The 16,732-nt window shown below is 45.4% G+C and overlaps 5 non-coding genes and 1 pseudogene across 5 annotated transcripts; all 6 read left to right on the top strand.

Moving 5' to 3' along the window:
• Nucleotides 1–3,795: 3,795 nt before the first annotated feature.
• Nucleotides 3,796–3,914, top strand: LOC128433876 (5S ribosomal RNA). Its single transcript, XR_008336581.1, has one exon. It is a non-coding gene; the product is annotated as a 5S ribosomal RNA (ribosomal RNA).
• Nucleotides 3,915–3,977: 63 nt separating this feature from the next.
• Nucleotides 3,978–4,096, top strand: LOC128433875 (5S ribosomal RNA). The gene has a single exon (XR_008336580.1). It is a non-coding gene; the product is annotated as a 5S ribosomal RNA (ribosomal RNA).
• A 63-nt stretch (nucleotides 4,097–4,159) lies between these two features.
• Nucleotides 4,160–4,278, top strand: LOC128432666 (5S ribosomal RNA). Its single transcript, XR_008335417.1, has one exon. It is a non-coding gene; the product is annotated as a 5S ribosomal RNA (ribosomal RNA).
• Nucleotides 4,279–4,340: 62 nt separating this feature from the next.
• On the top strand, nucleotides 4,341–4,459 carry LOC128433473 (5S ribosomal RNA). The gene has a single exon (XR_008336188.1). It is a non-coding gene; the product is annotated as a 5S ribosomal RNA (ribosomal RNA).
• A 63-nt stretch (nucleotides 4,460–4,522) lies between these two features.
• Nucleotides 4,523–4,641, top strand: LOC128432695 (5S ribosomal RNA). The gene has a single exon (XR_008335445.1). It is a non-coding gene; the product is annotated as a 5S ribosomal RNA (ribosomal RNA).
• A 62-nt stretch (nucleotides 4,642–4,703) lies between these two features.
• LOC128435509 (uncharacterized) lies at nucleotides 4,704–4,822 on the top strand (annotated as a pseudogene).
• The last annotated feature ends 11,910 nt before the right edge of the window (nucleotides 4,823–16,732 follow it).

The raw sequence follows: 16,732 nt of genomic DNA, 5'->3' as shown, positions 1-16,732 counted from the left end.
GCTTCATTCGCTTACGGCCACACCAACCTGAATACGTCCGACAGCCCTTGAACGCACCACGGAGTGACGTCATCATCCAGCGACCCGGTAGCAAGCCACCGCGGGTGGCTGCTGTGGAACTATTTTTGCTTTTTTTTTTTTCTCTTTCCCAGCTATTCTTGTGCTCTTTCTACATCCCCCTTTCTTCTCTATCTCTTATATGTAAATCCAACCGCACATTAGAGTTGTGATCGTCTTGATAAGTGTGTGTGTGTGGCCCCCGCGGCAGTGACGCACTGTGCGGGGGTATCGTAGCCGGCGAGGAAGTGCTCCAGAGACTATGGCGGAGATAAACACGGAGCGGGTGAGTTTAACCGCCGTCACCCACGGAGGTGATGGCGGGACAAACACGGAGCTGACGCAGGGTAAGAGCTGCAAAACAAATGAGAGGAATGACAGGGAGCAGACAGTAATGGTGGAGATGGAGGGCGAGGGCGAGGACACGGCTATGGAGCTCATGCGGTGTGTGCGCGAGCTATGTGGAGGGCTATTGGCGTGCCGACAGATAACAGAGAAAAAATATGAGATGACAATGAGCCACCCTAAGGGGAAGGAGAGGCTCATGGAAGGCTTTAAGATAGGGGAGACTCGGGTGCACGCCAGAGAACTAGTAAATGACGAGCTGGTAGTGTCATTTATGAGTCTGCCCTTTTATATTGAGGACAGGGAGATACTGGCAAAGTTGCAACTATGGGGAGTAGCAGCAGTATCTCCCATTAAAAGAAGGATGTGGCCAGGGACAAATGTGGCAGACGGGACTAGGTTCCTGAAAGTAAAGTTTAATAATCAAATACAATCGCTGCCGTACTCTGCAAGATTTGACACTGCGCTGGGGGCAGAGTATTTCAGGGTGCTACACGATAAGCAGGTGAAGGTGTGCAGGCTGTGCATTAAACCTGGGCACATAATGAGAGAGTGCCCGGAATTTCATTGCAACAGATGTGGAGTGCAGGGCCATTATGCAAGGGAATGCAAGCAGGGGAGGAAGAAATGTGATCTGTGCCAGAACCTTATGAGTGAATGCAGATGCAATAAGAGTGAGGCAGAAGATGACACAAGTGAGAATGGAGAAGAAAGTGAGAGCGGAGGCAGTGAGGAGGGGGAGGCAGAGGATATGGAAAGTATGGAGGAGGGAGTCGGAAAAGAAACTGAGGAGCCTGAGAAGGAGGATGCAAGCAGGCAGGAAGGAGAGAGGCCGGAGGAGGAGACGGAAGGCGGAAAGAAAGCTGGAACGGACCGGAACGAGAGAACAAGAGGAAACGACGAGGAGGAGGATGCGGGCAGGAGGAGAGGAGTGCTGGCACGTGAGGTGAGGACGGAGGCGACGGCAGAAAGGAGGAGAGACGGGGCGGAGAAGAAACAGCCAAATACGAAGGAGACGAGAGGGCCAGAGAAGGGGGCGATGGTCGAAAGAAAAGACGGAGAGGAGGAAGTAGGCCCGGGGAGATAGAGAAGAGAGGACGACACAGGAGGGAAGGAGAAGGCAACAGGTGGAGCGAAGCCCACTGAAACTGCAGAGGAGACCACCACGCCACAGACGGTAGGATCTGAAACAGACATGGAGATAGAGGAGCAAATAAAACAACTGAGGAAAAGACAAACTAATCAGAAGCGTATGAGGAATAACAAGAAAAGTAGAGCCAAGGAAAAAATAAAATGAAAATAGCAATACTACTAATGTTAACAATAATATCAATAAATGCAAGGGGGCTAAGGTGTGATGAGGAGGGAGACGGGAGGGAGATAGGGATCAAAGAAAACAAACTGAATGAGGAAATAAAGTGTGTAAATGTATGTTCAGTGAATGAGGAGAAAAAAACGAAGGGTGATGTTTGGAGGATGGAGAAATGGGAACAATGTGTGGTGACAACTAGGGCTGCAACAACGAATCGATAAAATCGATAAAAAACGATTACTAAAAGCGTTGCCAACGATTTTAGTCATCGATTCGTTGAGTCGCGCGATTAATACATCACTCGTAGGCGCAGAACTGTTTACTGACGCCGGCAGGTACATGCTTCATGCGCGCCCACAGCGAGCCTACAAGCGCTTTAGTGTTTGCGACCACTGCTTTTATTTTTGGACATAAAAGATAGCGGAGGGGGTTCGACCGAAATCATCCAAAGTGTGGGAGCACTTCACACTGCATAAAACTAAAAAGTGTGTTTGTTGCAATCTTTGCAAAAGCGAAATGGCGTGCCACGGAAGCACCACGGTAATGATACAACACCTCAAAAGAAAACATGTCGGAGTCATCCATGACGAGGAAGGGGGCTCGACAGCAGGGTAAGTCAATACAAAAGCTCACATTTATTCCGTTTTCAAGTAAGAACATGCAACATCTACTCTCTCTCGTTTGGTGTGTTAATGTATTCGTTATCCAGCTTTACAAGCATGAAACGTTTATTAAACTAACGTGTGTGTGTGTGTGTGTGTGTGTGTGTGTGTGTGTGTGTGTGTGTGTGTGTGTGTGTGTCGGGGTGTCTGTTACTTTATTTTTTTTAAGCACTTACAGCTTAATCTGTAAATTACTAAAAACGATCTTACTTACATAATAAACTTACATACTACATTTTACTTAAACCTCCATGAGTGTAAATAAATAAAATAAATAAATAAATCATTATTATAAAAATGTGTATTGTCTGTAATTGATCTTTGGGTTACTTACTGGCCTCAACATAACAGTATTAATAACTAAAACAATGAGGCATATTAATTTTATTTAAATCCTGCTGTTTTACATACTTACTAATATTAACTTTGTCATTGCAGAAAAAAACAACCAACAATGAGTGGCTTCCTGATAACCGCGTTAATGTTAATGTTCGAACAAATACAGTGTGGACAGATTGGTAGTTTGCATTTTTCTTTATTTTTTATAATTTATTTATTGTTCGAACAGAAAACCTCAGTTTGTTCACTTTATAAAAGAAAGTAGCCTTTTCATTTTTTGTATTTATATATACATATAAAAATGTATATCATACATTGTATTTTATTTTGTGTTCCATTTTTATTATTATTTAATATGACTTAATAGCTCAGGGACGTTGAAGCAATAACCTGTTATTTTTTCACTTTTCACTTCATTCTACTGTGAATTTATGTTCAGAAAGTAATGTTCAGTTTTTTAATAAAGATGCGGCAATTACAAATGTTTCTATTTTTATCCGATTCATCGATTAATCGAAAAAATAATCGACCGATTAATCGATTATTAAAATAATCGTTAGTTGCAGCCCTAGTGACAACTGTTTGATAGTGAGAGATTATAGGGTGTGGTGTGGGGAAGTGGAGGTGAATGAGAACATGCATTGTAAAAATTAACGAGATATATTAGAAAAGTTCATGATGGAAAACATTTGTTTAGTATAATTTTATTTATGTTCAAAGCTATTTTGATAGTGTTTTTAGTTTGTTCATTGTTTTTGTTAGAGTGATTCTCTGTTTTTTCTGTTTGTTTGTTGTGCTAAGTTAGTTTTTATACTGTTTTTGGTTTGAAGGAGTGTTCTGTCTTATTTTGTATTCTAAATGTCTGAAAATGACTAAAGATTGTATAAATGGAAAAAACATGTATTTTTGATAATAAAAAAAAAAAAAAAAAATAAGCCCGATCTCGTCTGATCTCGGAAGCTAAGCAGGGTCGGGCCTGGTTAGTAGTTGGATGGGAGACTGCCTGGGAATACCAGGTGCTGTAAGCTTTTACCTGACGTATTGACATGTATAAATAAGGCTCAGTGGGTGAACTCATTCGCTTACGGCCACACCAACCTGAATACGCCCGATCTCGTCTAATCTCGGAAGCTAAGCAGGGTCGGGCCTGGTTAGTACTTGGATGGGAGACTGCCTGGGAATACCAGGTGCTGTAAGCTTTTTTTCCGCTTTTACCTGACGTATTGACATGTATAAATAAGGCTCAGTGGGTGAACTCATTCGCTTACGGCCACACCAACCTGAATACGCCCGATCTCGTCTAATCTCGGAAGCTAAGCAGGGTCGGGCCTGGTTAGTACTTGGATGGGAGACTGCCTGGGAATACCAGGTGCTGTAAGCTTTTTTTCCGCTTTTACCTGACGTATTGACATGTATAAACAAGGCTCAGTGGGTGAACTCATTAGCTTACGGCCAGACCCACCTGAATACGCCCGATCTCGTCTGATCTCGGAAGCTAAGCAGGGTCGGGCCTGGTTAGTACTTGGATGGGAGACTGCCTGGGAATACCAGGTGCTGTAAGCTTTTTTCCGCTTTTACCTGACGTATTGACATGTATAAATAAGGCTCAGTGGGTGAACTCATTCGCTTACGGCCAAACCAACCTGAATACGCCCGATCTCGTCTGATCTCGGAAGCTAAGCAGGGTCGGGCCTGGTTAGTACTTGGATGGCAGACTGCCTGGGAATACCAGGTGCTGTAAGCTTTTTTTCCGCTTTTACCTGACGTATTTACATGTATAAATAAGGCTCAGTGGGTGGCTTCATTCGCTTACGGCCACACCAACCTGAATACGCCTGATCTCGTCTGATCTCGGAAGCTAAGCAGGGTCGGGCCTGGTTAGTACTTGGATGGGAGACTGCCTGGGAATACCAGGTGCTGTAAGCTTTTTTCCGCTTTTACCTGACATATTTACAAGTATAAATAAGGCTCAGTGGGTGGCCTCATTCGCTGACGGCCACACCAACCTGAATACGCCCGATCTCGTCTGATCTCGGAAGCTAAGCAGGGTCGGGCCTGGTAAGAACTTGGCTGGGAGACTGCCTGGGAATACCAGGTGCTGTAAGCTTTTTTCCACTTTTACCTGACGTATTTACAAGTATAAATAAGACTCAGTGGGTGGCCTCATTCGCTTACGGCCACACCAACCTGAACGCACCACAGAGACGAAGTCATCAGAGCGCGACGGCAACACGGCAGCGGAGCACCGGGAGAGGCTCACTAAAGTCCTTTCCTACCGGACTTTATTCACAGTGTTGAATCATCCAACCGGACAATAGAGTTGAGATTGTTTTGTTATGTCCCCCCGTGGCAGTGACGCACTGTACGGGGGTCCTGATGCCGGTCGAAATGGCGGAAGGAAAAAAGAAGCGAGGGGGCAGTGATGCTGTCTGCAGTGGAGAGAACAAGGGGGAAAATAACGACACAGTGCTGAACAAACAAAGCACAGAAGTGTTAAGAGATGGGAGAAAGCTAACTGTGCTGGTTGAGGCAGAGGGTGAGAGCGTGACAATGGCGATGGAACTGATGAGATGTGTGCGCGAGTTGTGCGGAGGGCTGCAGGTACTTAACTGAAAACAAATTTGAGATGACTATGAGCCACCCAAGAGGCAAAGAAAGGTTGATGGAGGGGTTCAAGATGGGTGAAACCAGGGTGCACGCTAGGGAGATTATCAATGATGAACTGGTGGTGTCATTTATGAACCTGCCATTTTACGTTGAGGACCAGGAAATACTGGAGAAGCTACGGAACTGGTGTGTCGGCTGCGTCCCCGATTAAGAGGAGGATGTGGCCGGGGACAAATGTTGCGGATGGGACACGGTTCCTGAAAGTTAAATTTAATAATCAAATTCAATCACTGCCGTACTCGGCTAAATTCAGAACAGCGCTAGGGGCAGAATATTTCAGGGTGATTCACGATAAGCAGGCCAGAGTGTGCAGGATGTGTATTCAGCCGGGGCACCTGATGAGGGAGTGCCCTGAGTTTCAATGTCACAGGTGTGGAGTACAGGGGCACTTCGCCAGGGAATGCGGCAAAGATGTAAAAAAATGTGATCTATGCAGGAACCGGACGGAGGAGTGCAGGTGCAATAGGAGTGAGACAGAAGAGGGGAAGGGTGAGGAGGTGAATGGGAGTCAGGGGGGGAGCGAGAGTGAGAGCAGTGAGGAGGGTGACTCGGAGGTAATGGAAAGCATAGAGGAGGAACACGTACAGGGACAGGGAAACATGGCAGGGACGAGAGGGGGGCTGCGAGAGAGGAGGGAAAGGGAGGACACTATGAAGATAGTTACGAGCGATGGAGAGCGGGCGCAGACGGAGACAACCAAAGGGAAGAGGGGCAGAGAGGAGAAACCAGAGCTGGAGTCGAGCAAGGAGAGAGGGCGAAGGAATGACGCGGCGGCAGCTGCAGAGGGGAGGAGAGATGCGCAGACGGTGAGGACGAAGGAGAAGGGCTCGACAAACGGACGGAGAGGCGGAGTGGAGAATGCGGACCTGGGGGCAAAGGAGAGGAGGCAGCACGGTGACGAGAGGACGGAAGAGAGGAGAAAAGTATAGAGGGGAGTATCTCCCACCGGGTCTAGAGAGAGGACACCCGCACGTCACAAACGGTAGGTTCCGAGACTGACATGGAGTTAATGGAGGAAATTAGTCTAATAAGGAAGAGACAGACCACCGAGAGGCACAAGAGGATTAGCAAGAAAAGTAAGAGCAAGAACAAAAAATGAAAACAAAAATACTACTAATAATGTTAACAATTATTTCAATAAATGCTAGGGGGCTAAAAAACAAAAACAAAAGGGAACAGATATATGGGATGAGCGATTATGATATGATATGTTTACAGGAAACACACTGGGACGAGAGATGTATGAGAGATGTGGAGAATGAATGGAGAGGAGAAGTGTATGCAAACAATGGTGATGGGAATGCAAGGGGGGTAGCGATATTAATAAAAAGAGGAGTGATAAAGAAGGTAAAGAGGTGTGATGATGAAGGGGATGGGAGGATGATAGGAGTCAAATTTGAATATATGAATGAAGAGTTTAAGCTGGTAAATGTCTATGCTCCGAATGAGGAGAAAGACAGAAAGGTGTTGTTTGAAAAGATGGGATCAATGTGTGATGACAACTGTATGATCGTTGGGGACTTTAATGTGTGGTGTGGGAAACTGGATGTGTCAGAGAGCATGCATTTTAAAAATGACACAACAAGAGAGGTATTAGAAAAACTCAAAAGTATGAAAGGACTGAGTGATATATGGAAAGAAAGAAATCCAGAGGGGAGAGAGTTCTCAAGAGTACACCTGGTAAAAGGGGAATTAAATCACGGCAAACAATTACACTGCACTGAACTGTAAGTGTAAATGTAAAGTGAAAATAACAAAACCAGTCAGTATGATTTGTGAACGAATATCATTCACGTCTTTCTAAAACAGCAGTCACGCGAAAGGGAATGAAGTAACTGTTTCCTCTACTATACCAATGCAGGTCACGTGAAAAAGGATCCAAAGACTCGTACAAAGCCCCAGTCAGGAATTGAACGACTCATTTCTGTTTTCTCTAGCTAACAGTAGTGAGCCTATGCAGGTCACATGAAAAAGGATCAAAAGACTCGTCCCCGAAAACCCAGTCGGGAAATGAAAGAATCATTTCTGTTTCCTTGACTGAGCCTATGCATTAGTCCCGATGCGTGGCCATAAGAAAATAAACGAATCTCTCTTTGAGAGGACTCGTTCCTCCCGATCCCTTGTAAGGATTCGTTCAAAATGAACGAATTGTTCACGAACGAGACATCACGAATGGGGTGACTGAAATCTACAAAGAGATGCTTGGAGCGTGGAGAGGAATGTGAGAGGCGTGAAGTATGAATGCAAAAATGTGAGGTCGGAAGACAAGGGAGGAGAGATATTGAAGAAACGATGCAGAGGTAGATGCAGGAAGGAGGAGAGGAGTGCTGGCGCGAGAAAGAGAAGACCGAAGGAAGGTGTGCCACAGCCCCGCTGATCACCAGGGTCTAACTTTTTTTCTCTTCATCAGTCTGTGCTCGGGTTACTGCACATGCTGGAACTACCTCTGGGTCAACAGGTCCCCTCACCACTGGGGTAGAACAACCTACCAATGAAGGCAGTAGATCAGGCCATACTTTGTTTCCAGACAGATCACTCCCTAGGATGATCACCAGTAACTGGTAATGATGGCAGGTCTCCATTGGACACCTGTCCCTTAACTAAAGCACAAGACAACAAAAAACGATGCCCTACCTGTGAGCACACATTGTAAAAGCAACGTCTTCTTTACATCAGTCCACTGGCGGTCTTGACTTAACCAATGCTAACTACCTTCTCTAGACCCTAGTCTTCATGCATTTCATGACAGGTGTTTTAAACACAAAACCAATGACCAGGTAAAGCCCTAGCTATGCTGTTACTCACCAGACGGACATGGACGTGTACCCAAGACACAAAGTCAAATCATGTTTATGCACAAAAATAACAAACCAACCGCCCCCCCGAGATAGATACTGTTGCTTATTTCTACCAGGAAAGGTAACTCCAAATGTAAATCCCTCTAATTAGTGCCTGATAATGAATGTAATTAGTCCCACCGCTGTAAGGTCAAAGTACTACATTCACACTCTAAAGTTATCACAAACCCTGGACACACCCAGGCAACCAGTACACTACTCCAGGGGAACCTTAACCTACTAGAGGCCTATTACTTTCTCAGGACAGAAAAGAGTGAGAAACAAACCTGGATCTGGATTTCGGACGAGCCCCCACTTGTTACACCTTGATTCATATGTGTAACAAGAAACACTGGATGGCTCAAAGCTCTGCAGTTACAGTATTTATTCTACAGGAATAATACTACAAAGAACAAAATACAAAGAAAAACTCCACATGTCCATGAGATGGTAGACCCGGTGAATGAGAGACCAGAGCCCAGTCTGCAGGCCTCATAAGTAGTGGCCCCCCAGGTGTGCCACATCCCCACTGATCACCAGAGTCCGACTCCGCCTACAGGAGACTGAAACACAACACAAGCACAGCAGACAACTCCAGGGTTGTCTCAAGATGAATGACAGAATGTATGAGGAAGATATAGGGCGGTGGATGGAAAGGTTGAAAGAGGGGATAAGGGGCATGAGCAAAAACACTAAGAACAGGGGAAAGAAAGAGAGACAAAAAAAAGGTTAAAAAAGGAGTTAGAGGAAGAGGAGAAGAATGCTGGGGAAGAGGGTAATTATGACAGAGGGATACATAAGGAAGAAAGATGAACTAAAGGAGATAGAACAGGGAAAGTGTTAAGGTGCAATAATTAGAAGCAAGGCAAGGCAGAAGCAGTTCGGCCTGCCGGATGCAAGGCATTCTCTGAATAAAAAAAAAAATTGAAAAAAAAAAAAATTGAAATAAAAATAGAAAACTCAAACCGCCATCTCACTCTATGCCAGTGATTCTCAAACTGGTGGGGTTCAGAGGCATACAGCTGGGGCTCGCGACCGGGAGGGGGAAATGTGAGGCGGAACTAATGTGTTGACGTCCGCATCTCTTTAACGATGGAACAGTAAACAAATCGTTCTTTCGCCGTAGCCAGAGGTCGGCCATTCTGCAGCGGCTCCCTGTACAGTGTTGTGCATGTCGCACAGTGAGATCAGAGCTCGTGACAAGATCAGAGCTCGTGACAAACAAGAAACAGTGTTCAAAAACCAAACTGGGATACTGGGTACGCTAAGTGTTTCAGGGGGTACGCTGTAGTGTGCATGGAGCCCCAGGGGGCTGGAATCCCACCTCAGCCGGCACGTGCCGGCCCTCACCTTTCACTTTCAATGCGTGCATCAGACTCCTAGGTCAGTGTTCCAAGATGGTTCGGACCCCCCCCCGTTATGTTGGTTTTCATTTTGGTATCCACCGCCGCCAGCCCCCCACAGCCTAAGCGACGCGACGTTGTCCAGGGAGGAGGGGAGTGGCGGTGAGAAAAAAAACGCGGGGGTACGAAGCCATTATGCTATGATTTTACTGGTCTTGAGATCAAAGTGGGCAGTATGTGGCCCCATAACTAAAATGAGTTTGACACCCCAGCAATAGAGGGTGAAAAATGTACAGGGTATTTCTTAGGGCTAGAGAAGACAAGGAGAATGGAGAGATAGAGAAAGCAATAAATGGGTTAGGCTGAAATAAAAGTCCAGGGATAGATGGAATAATGGAAGAATTTCATATAGAGTTTAGAGAAGAACTAGTACCAGTGTATAGATTATATGGATAGCAGAGAAGGGAGAAATGCCGCACAGTATGACAACAGGGCTAGTTAGCATAATTTATAAAAAAAGGGAGTAGGGACAAATTAGAAAATTACAGGCCACTCACAATGTTAAAGGGGGACTGTTACCACCTGGCTCAAGGCTGGCAACAAAAAGGGAGATCCACACACAGCGCTTTCCATCAAATCTTATTTCTTTTACTGAGACAAAGGATCAGGCTGGTGCAGCAGGCCCTGCTGGGGGAGGGGGGGAGGGAGAGAGAGAGAGAGAGAGAGAGAATCCCAGAAGAGCAGTCCTTTATACTTTCTGGGAAGGCCCAACAAGGTGGGCAGGTAAGTGGCTGAAGCTCCATCCACCAGCACTGAGCAAGGCACACATGCAGGTAGAATGAGGGTCGTCACAGGACTATAAGGTATTAGCAAAGGTGTTAGCAAACAGAATGAAGGAAGTAATAGGGACGGGGGTGGGAAGCACACAAGCATATAGAATACCAGGGAGAGATATAGCGGACACAATAAGCAGCATTAGATACAATAATACACATGAAGGGAAACAATGAAGGGTTAGTAGCTAGTTTAGATCTTAAAGCATTTGATAGAGTAGATCATGGTTATTTGTATAAAGTGTTAGAGAAGATGGGATTTGAAGGGAGAACGATAGGATGGGTGAGGCGAATTTATGAAAGAGCAGCCAGTAAGTTTAAATTCAATGGGATAGTAACAAGTGAATTTAGATTAGAAAGGTCAGTTAGGCAGGGATGTCCGCTCTCGGCTCTGCTGTACTTCATGTCAGCAGAGCCGTTAGCGGCTTTCATTTTGCAAAATAGGAGGATTAAGGGCATAGAACTACCTGGCGGACAGGTGAGCACACTATACCAATATGCGGAAGATACAACAGTGACAGTTAGGGACAAGGAAAGTGTAGTAGAGGTTTTAGAAAGTGTAGAAATGTATGGCAGGGCATCAAGAGCAAAAGTAAATATAGAAAAATCTGAAATAATGTATATCTCTCTGCTTAACGACCTCAACAGCTTCTTTGCATGGTTCCAAGCAACAAACACAAGCTCACAGAAAACTCCAACCCCCCCACGACCAGGCTCTGTGCCTGTCTACCGAAAGTGTGATGAGGGCACTCTCCACTATCAACCCCCGGAAAGCAACAGGCCCAGACAACATTCCAGGCCATGTACTGAGGGACTTCGCAGAGGAGCTTAAGGACATCTTCACGGATATCTACAAATCATACAACTAATCTGTAAACTGGACCAACTGGGGCTCAACACCTCCCTTTGCAATTGGATTCTGGACTTCCTCAGTGAGAGGCCACAAGCAGTACGGGTCGGCAACAACACCTCGAGCAGCATCACACTCAGCACAGGGGCCCCACATGGATGTGTGCTTAGTCCCCTGCTCTTCACCCTGCTGACTCACGACTGCACATCAACCTACAGCACCAAACACATGGTGAAGTTTGCGGACGACACAACTCTGGTGGGTATCATCACCAAGAACGATGAGACCCACTAGACGAAGGATGTCAACCTTTTGACCACCTGGTGCAGAAACAACAACCTCCTGCTGAATGTCAGCAAGACAAATGAGATTGTGGTTGACTTCAGGAAAAGCCACACTGAGCGCCCACCACTGACCATCGATGGTGCTGCTGTGGAGCGAGTGAGCAGCACCAAATTCCTGGGGGTCCTCTCCTGGGCCACCAACTCTGCATCAATGGCGAAGAAAGCCCAGCGGCGCCTCTACTTCCTCCGTGAACTCAAGAGAGCGAGAGCTCCCACACTCATCCTGAACACTTTCTACCGGGGCACCATTGAAAGCATCCTGTCCAGCTGCATCACTGTATGGGGCAGTAGCTGACCTGTGGTCAGCTGCCAAGAAGGTATAGGAGCTCCGTTGCCACACCACCAGACTCAGAAAGAGTGCTATACACCAAGCTGTCAGGAAGTTAAATTCTCTCCCCTCACTCCCCCCAGCCATATCCTCTAGTCTGACAGGAAGCTGAAGGGTACATGAAGGTGCTAGGAGTGAATTTAGGCGTTGAGGGAGAGATAGGAAGTATGAAGTATTAATAAATAGCATAAAAAAACTTTAGGGTTTTGGAAGCAGAGAAAGTTGAAACTATTAGGGAAGGTAATTCTGGTAAATGCACTATTAATGAGCAAGATGGTATATGTGATGAATGTGCCTTTGAAAGTGATGAAAGAAGTAGAAGGAATCGTAAGCAATTTGTTGTGGGATGGGAAGGGAGTTAGAATAGCATGGGAAGTTTTAGAAAAATAGTATGAGGACGGCGGACTGAAACTAGTTAATTTAGAGGGACAAAGAAAGCACTAAGGGTGAAAATGATGGTGAGATATTAAAAGGAAAACAGAGATCATGTGTGGAAGGTATTTTTGAGGGATGCAATAAATGGTGGTGGGAGAGGCGGTGGACTAGTGGCAGAAACTTGGACTATTGGCAGAAAAGGTCTCTGGTTTGTCTCTAGTTCGACTCCACGGAGAAGACACAAAAAGACGAACCTGGATTGATCTGTCCAAAAATCCAACACGATTCTCCCTACCCTGTCTAGTGCACCTTACTCCCCCAACATCTGCTCCCCGGGCGCCGTACATGGTTGCTCACTGCTCTGTGTGTCCTGCACCAGATGGGTTGTTGGGACATGGTTTTTGTGCAAACCACAGGCCTCCTTTCAGTCAAACTTGAAACAAGCAAGCTGCATGTGCTGGAGTGGACTCAATCCCCCAAGATGCCACAGGTTCCATTGATCTTAGAAAGTCAAGGAACTCAGTCTCCCAGAGGATGTAACAGGATGCTGCATGTCCTGGGATCTGGGCAGTGTCACACAAAGGTGTCAAGAACCACGAGGGTCACTCCTATTGGTCACTCTGGTCCAAGACCTGTGAGGTCACCGGGGCCAATATAAGGAGAGGTCTCCCCAAAACCTTCCTCTCTTCTTCCATCCCGCCAAGGGCGGAAGGCTGCTCAAGCTCTCTTTCCATCCACCCACCGAGGACAGCAGGGCTTTCCAGCAGTTTCTCCTGCATTGCTGACGAGAGGGCCTGGCTGCCCCAGCCTATTCTTCTCTTCCCACCAACTACCGGAGGTCAAAGGTGCAGCTCCCAGCTCATCTTCTCAAGGAAATCTCCTCGCCCTTCAAGTTCTACAAACTCCTCGTAGCGACGCGATGTCCTGCAGGAAAACTTCAACAAGCAACAGAGCTTCACAGCTCAACAGGACCGCTAAGGCAGAACCCTTCCGACAAACCCAGGAGACGTCACAGAACTGCAACTGGACTGCAACTTCTTTTCCCCTTTCCCTCGGACTGGTAACATAATCTGGGCTTAATAATTATACTATGCTAAGCAAGACTGTTTATTTGATCGGTGTGTGTTTATAAGTTTGATATGTGGTGTGATATTGTTGCAACAAGTTATTTGAAAGAAATTGTTAGTTAGGCCCTTCACAGGCCTCCTTTGTAGGTCTCTCTGACTCTTGCATTATCTGATTAACATCAACACAGACACACGCATAGTCTCCACCTAGTTAAACCTACCCCCGTAAAGCAACCTCAGAAGAAGGGGGGGGGGCTCTTATCTTAGGGGATAAGCACCATTTTGAAAGCATTCTAGAAAGGTGTGAAAATTGGTCAGCCATTTTGGGAGGCCCCTAATTTACATTCACACACACTCATATTTAGTCAGTCAGTCATTAGTTAGTTTGATTGTTTAGTAATTGTTTTTTTTATACTTTATTATGTTCATAATAAATGTTCTTCTTTCACAATTGTTATTTCATTAATGTTGCATAAGTGAATTTTGCCAACCGTAACACTGTTAAGAACTCCATAACCTTCCCTGTTCATTATATAATCTTTAATGGTAAAATAGAGATTTCTAATTGAACTAGATCTAAATGAGACTGATCTTAATCAATAAATTGGCTCTCTTTTCCCTTCTATGAAGGGTGGTGCCCCGCGAGAACTTTAACCAATTAAAGTTATGATTTAATATTAATGTTTTATATTTATTTTGATAACCACATTTATTGAGTGCATAAAGGCACACCTAGCCTGGATGCCAGACGAACTTAGCCCCGCCCACAACATTTTTGGTCGGGCAGTTCGGTCTGGAGTCGCTCCGTTGAGGAAAAATTATGCCCGACCGGGCCAATCAGATTGTCAGGGCGGGCTTTATACGATGATTGACAGATGATCAACGGTAACGTAATCAACCACGTCATCAAAGTGCCCTTGGGTTGAATTCGCTTTCAACAAACATGCCTGCCGCTGGCGAGCTGAGATGTGTAGATGCTGCCATTGAGTCTGTTTTAGAAGACATCAACAGCGCATTCATTTTGAAAGAGGAACACAGAACGTGGAGGCGACGCCAAAGCACCGCGCTAATCCCTATCCCCCCGGCGCTTGGCTGTTCACAACGGACACTGAAGCGACGCTGAACCGCCGGGCAGCGCTAATAATATCACCCGTTGATCCAGTAGATCGCTGCACGGCTTTGTGCCAGTCACACCGGAGGCTGAAGCACCGCGCTGCGCCAAGGCTGCCTCGCGGTGCTTCAGCCTCCGGTGTGACCGGCACAAAGTTTTAACATGGGAGTGGATGGGAGCCAGCTGTTATTTAAGGCTTGGCGCTGCGCTGAAGCGTCCGGTGTGAACCCGGGTTTAGTAAATAACTCACAATGCGTTGCTTAGCATACGTCACATACTACGTTGCTCTGATTGGTTGTAGGTCTATCCAATTGAGCGAAGAGGAATTTTACTTCCTGGTCAGTTGAAACATGCCCCATAATCACAGCCCAATGGAGCGGTCTCAGACTCACATTCTGACTAGAATTGTGAGTCTGACAACGTCAGGCTAAGGCACACCATTCTATGGTAACACTTTTTAAGCACTATTGCACAACACAGGCTTCATGAGAGCAAAGTTTATTGTAGATGAAGTAAGAGGGAAGGGTGATGAAATATGGCTGGGCACAGCAGAAGGAGTAATAGAGAAAATAAAGATAGCAATGCCCAAAGAATGGATGGAAATTATTGAGAGAGAGAACGTGGTGAGGGAGGAAGATAAAATAGAGATGCATGTTGGGGAAGGAGCGTGCAAGGTGAGTCTGACAAAAGTTAGAACCAGAGGGATGTATAAATGTATGAAAAGTAAAGAGATGAGAACGGTTGCAGGGAAAGTGTGGAACAAAGTCATGGATGGAATGGATGTGAGGAAGATATGGAAGAATTTGAGGGAAATGTAACAGTATTGTATGTGAACTCTTTGATTTTATTCTGAGGCACAACTGGATTTTCAATAACCTGATATTTAGCAAGTTTGACAGGAAGGTGGGAAAGGAATGTGATGTATGTAGTGTGGGAGTGGAAACATGTATGCATGAGTTTGTCGAATGTTGAGAACTAAGGGTATACTTCGAAAAAAAGAAGTTAATCAATAAAGGATGGAAAGTGGATTTGGCGGTGAGGATGGAATGGAACAAGCTGTGGCTGTTTGGTGTGAATGAAAGATCGAATGGATGCGTCGGAAATCTCATGAACTATGTGTTGAGCCATGCTAGGTATGCCGTAAAATTAAGAAGGAACATGGCCCATTATGAGGAAAGGAAATGTTATGTATGGAATATGTTCAAAAACTTGACAGAGACTTGAGATGGATATGGAGCTTTATTGGGGAAGAGGAGTTTAGAAAAGGATTCGTGGACGATAGCACTTTTATTGAAATAATAAATGGAGATGTGAATGAGGTGTGAATGCATTTTGATTAAAAGGGATGTTTTTTTTCAATTGTTTGATTTTGATTTTATTAATTTATGTATTTGTCTGTTTCCTGTGTAGTATGGGATATGCAAGTAAAATGTACAAGCCCTGAACAGGGCAGGCAATGCATGAAGTTTGTAAAAAAGTAATGTACATACAATTAATGAAAAAAAAAATTTTGATGATAAAAAAAGAGAAAAACACGCCCTATCTCCTCTGATCTCTGAAGCTGAGCAGGGTCGGGCCTGGTTAGAACTTGGATGGGAGACTGCCTGGGAATGCTTTCGGGCACTTTTGTTTAAAATGACGGACCATGTTAAAGAAGGGCCACGGAACGGAAATACAACTAATGAGCAGGAAAACGGACAAAAAAAAAAGGTGAAATAAACTGTGGGGAAAATATTGTAATGGAGAGAAGTGAGAGGGAGCTCACTCTGAATATGGAGGTAGAAGGAGAGAAGATCATAAGCGTGATGGAAATTATGAAATGTGTGCGCGAGCTCTGCGGCGGACTCATGGCCTGCAGATTCATCTCCACACATAAATTTGAAATGACAATGAGCGTTCCGAGAAGGAAGGAGAGGCTGATGGAGGGATTTAAGATCGTGGATACAAGAGTCCACGCCAGAGAGCAGACAAACGATGAGCTTGTGGTGTCATTCCTTCATCTGCCGTTTTATATTGAAGCTTGGGAGATCCTGGAAAAGCTGCAGGGCTGGGGAGTCTCGGCTGTGTCACCAATCAAGAGGAGGATGTGGCCGAGTACCAACGTGGCGGACAGGACAAGATTCCTCAAGGTAAAATTCAATAATCAGGTCCAGTCACTGCCGTACTCACCCAGATTCGATACTGCACTGGGTGCGGAGTACTTTAGAGTAATTCACGACAATCAAATAAGAGTATGCAGGATGTGTGTACTGCCGGGACATA

The sequence above is a fragment of the Pleuronectes platessa genome, chromosome 24, assembly GCF_947347685.1.
Source record: "Pleuronectes platessa chromosome 24, fPlePla1.1, whole genome shotgun sequence".
NCBI lineage: Eukaryota > Metazoa > Chordata > Actinopteri > Pleuronectiformes > Pleuronectidae > Pleuronectes > Pleuronectes platessa.
Note: the sequence above shows the minus strand (reverse complement) of the source record. Positions and strands in the feature narration are given on the sequence as shown.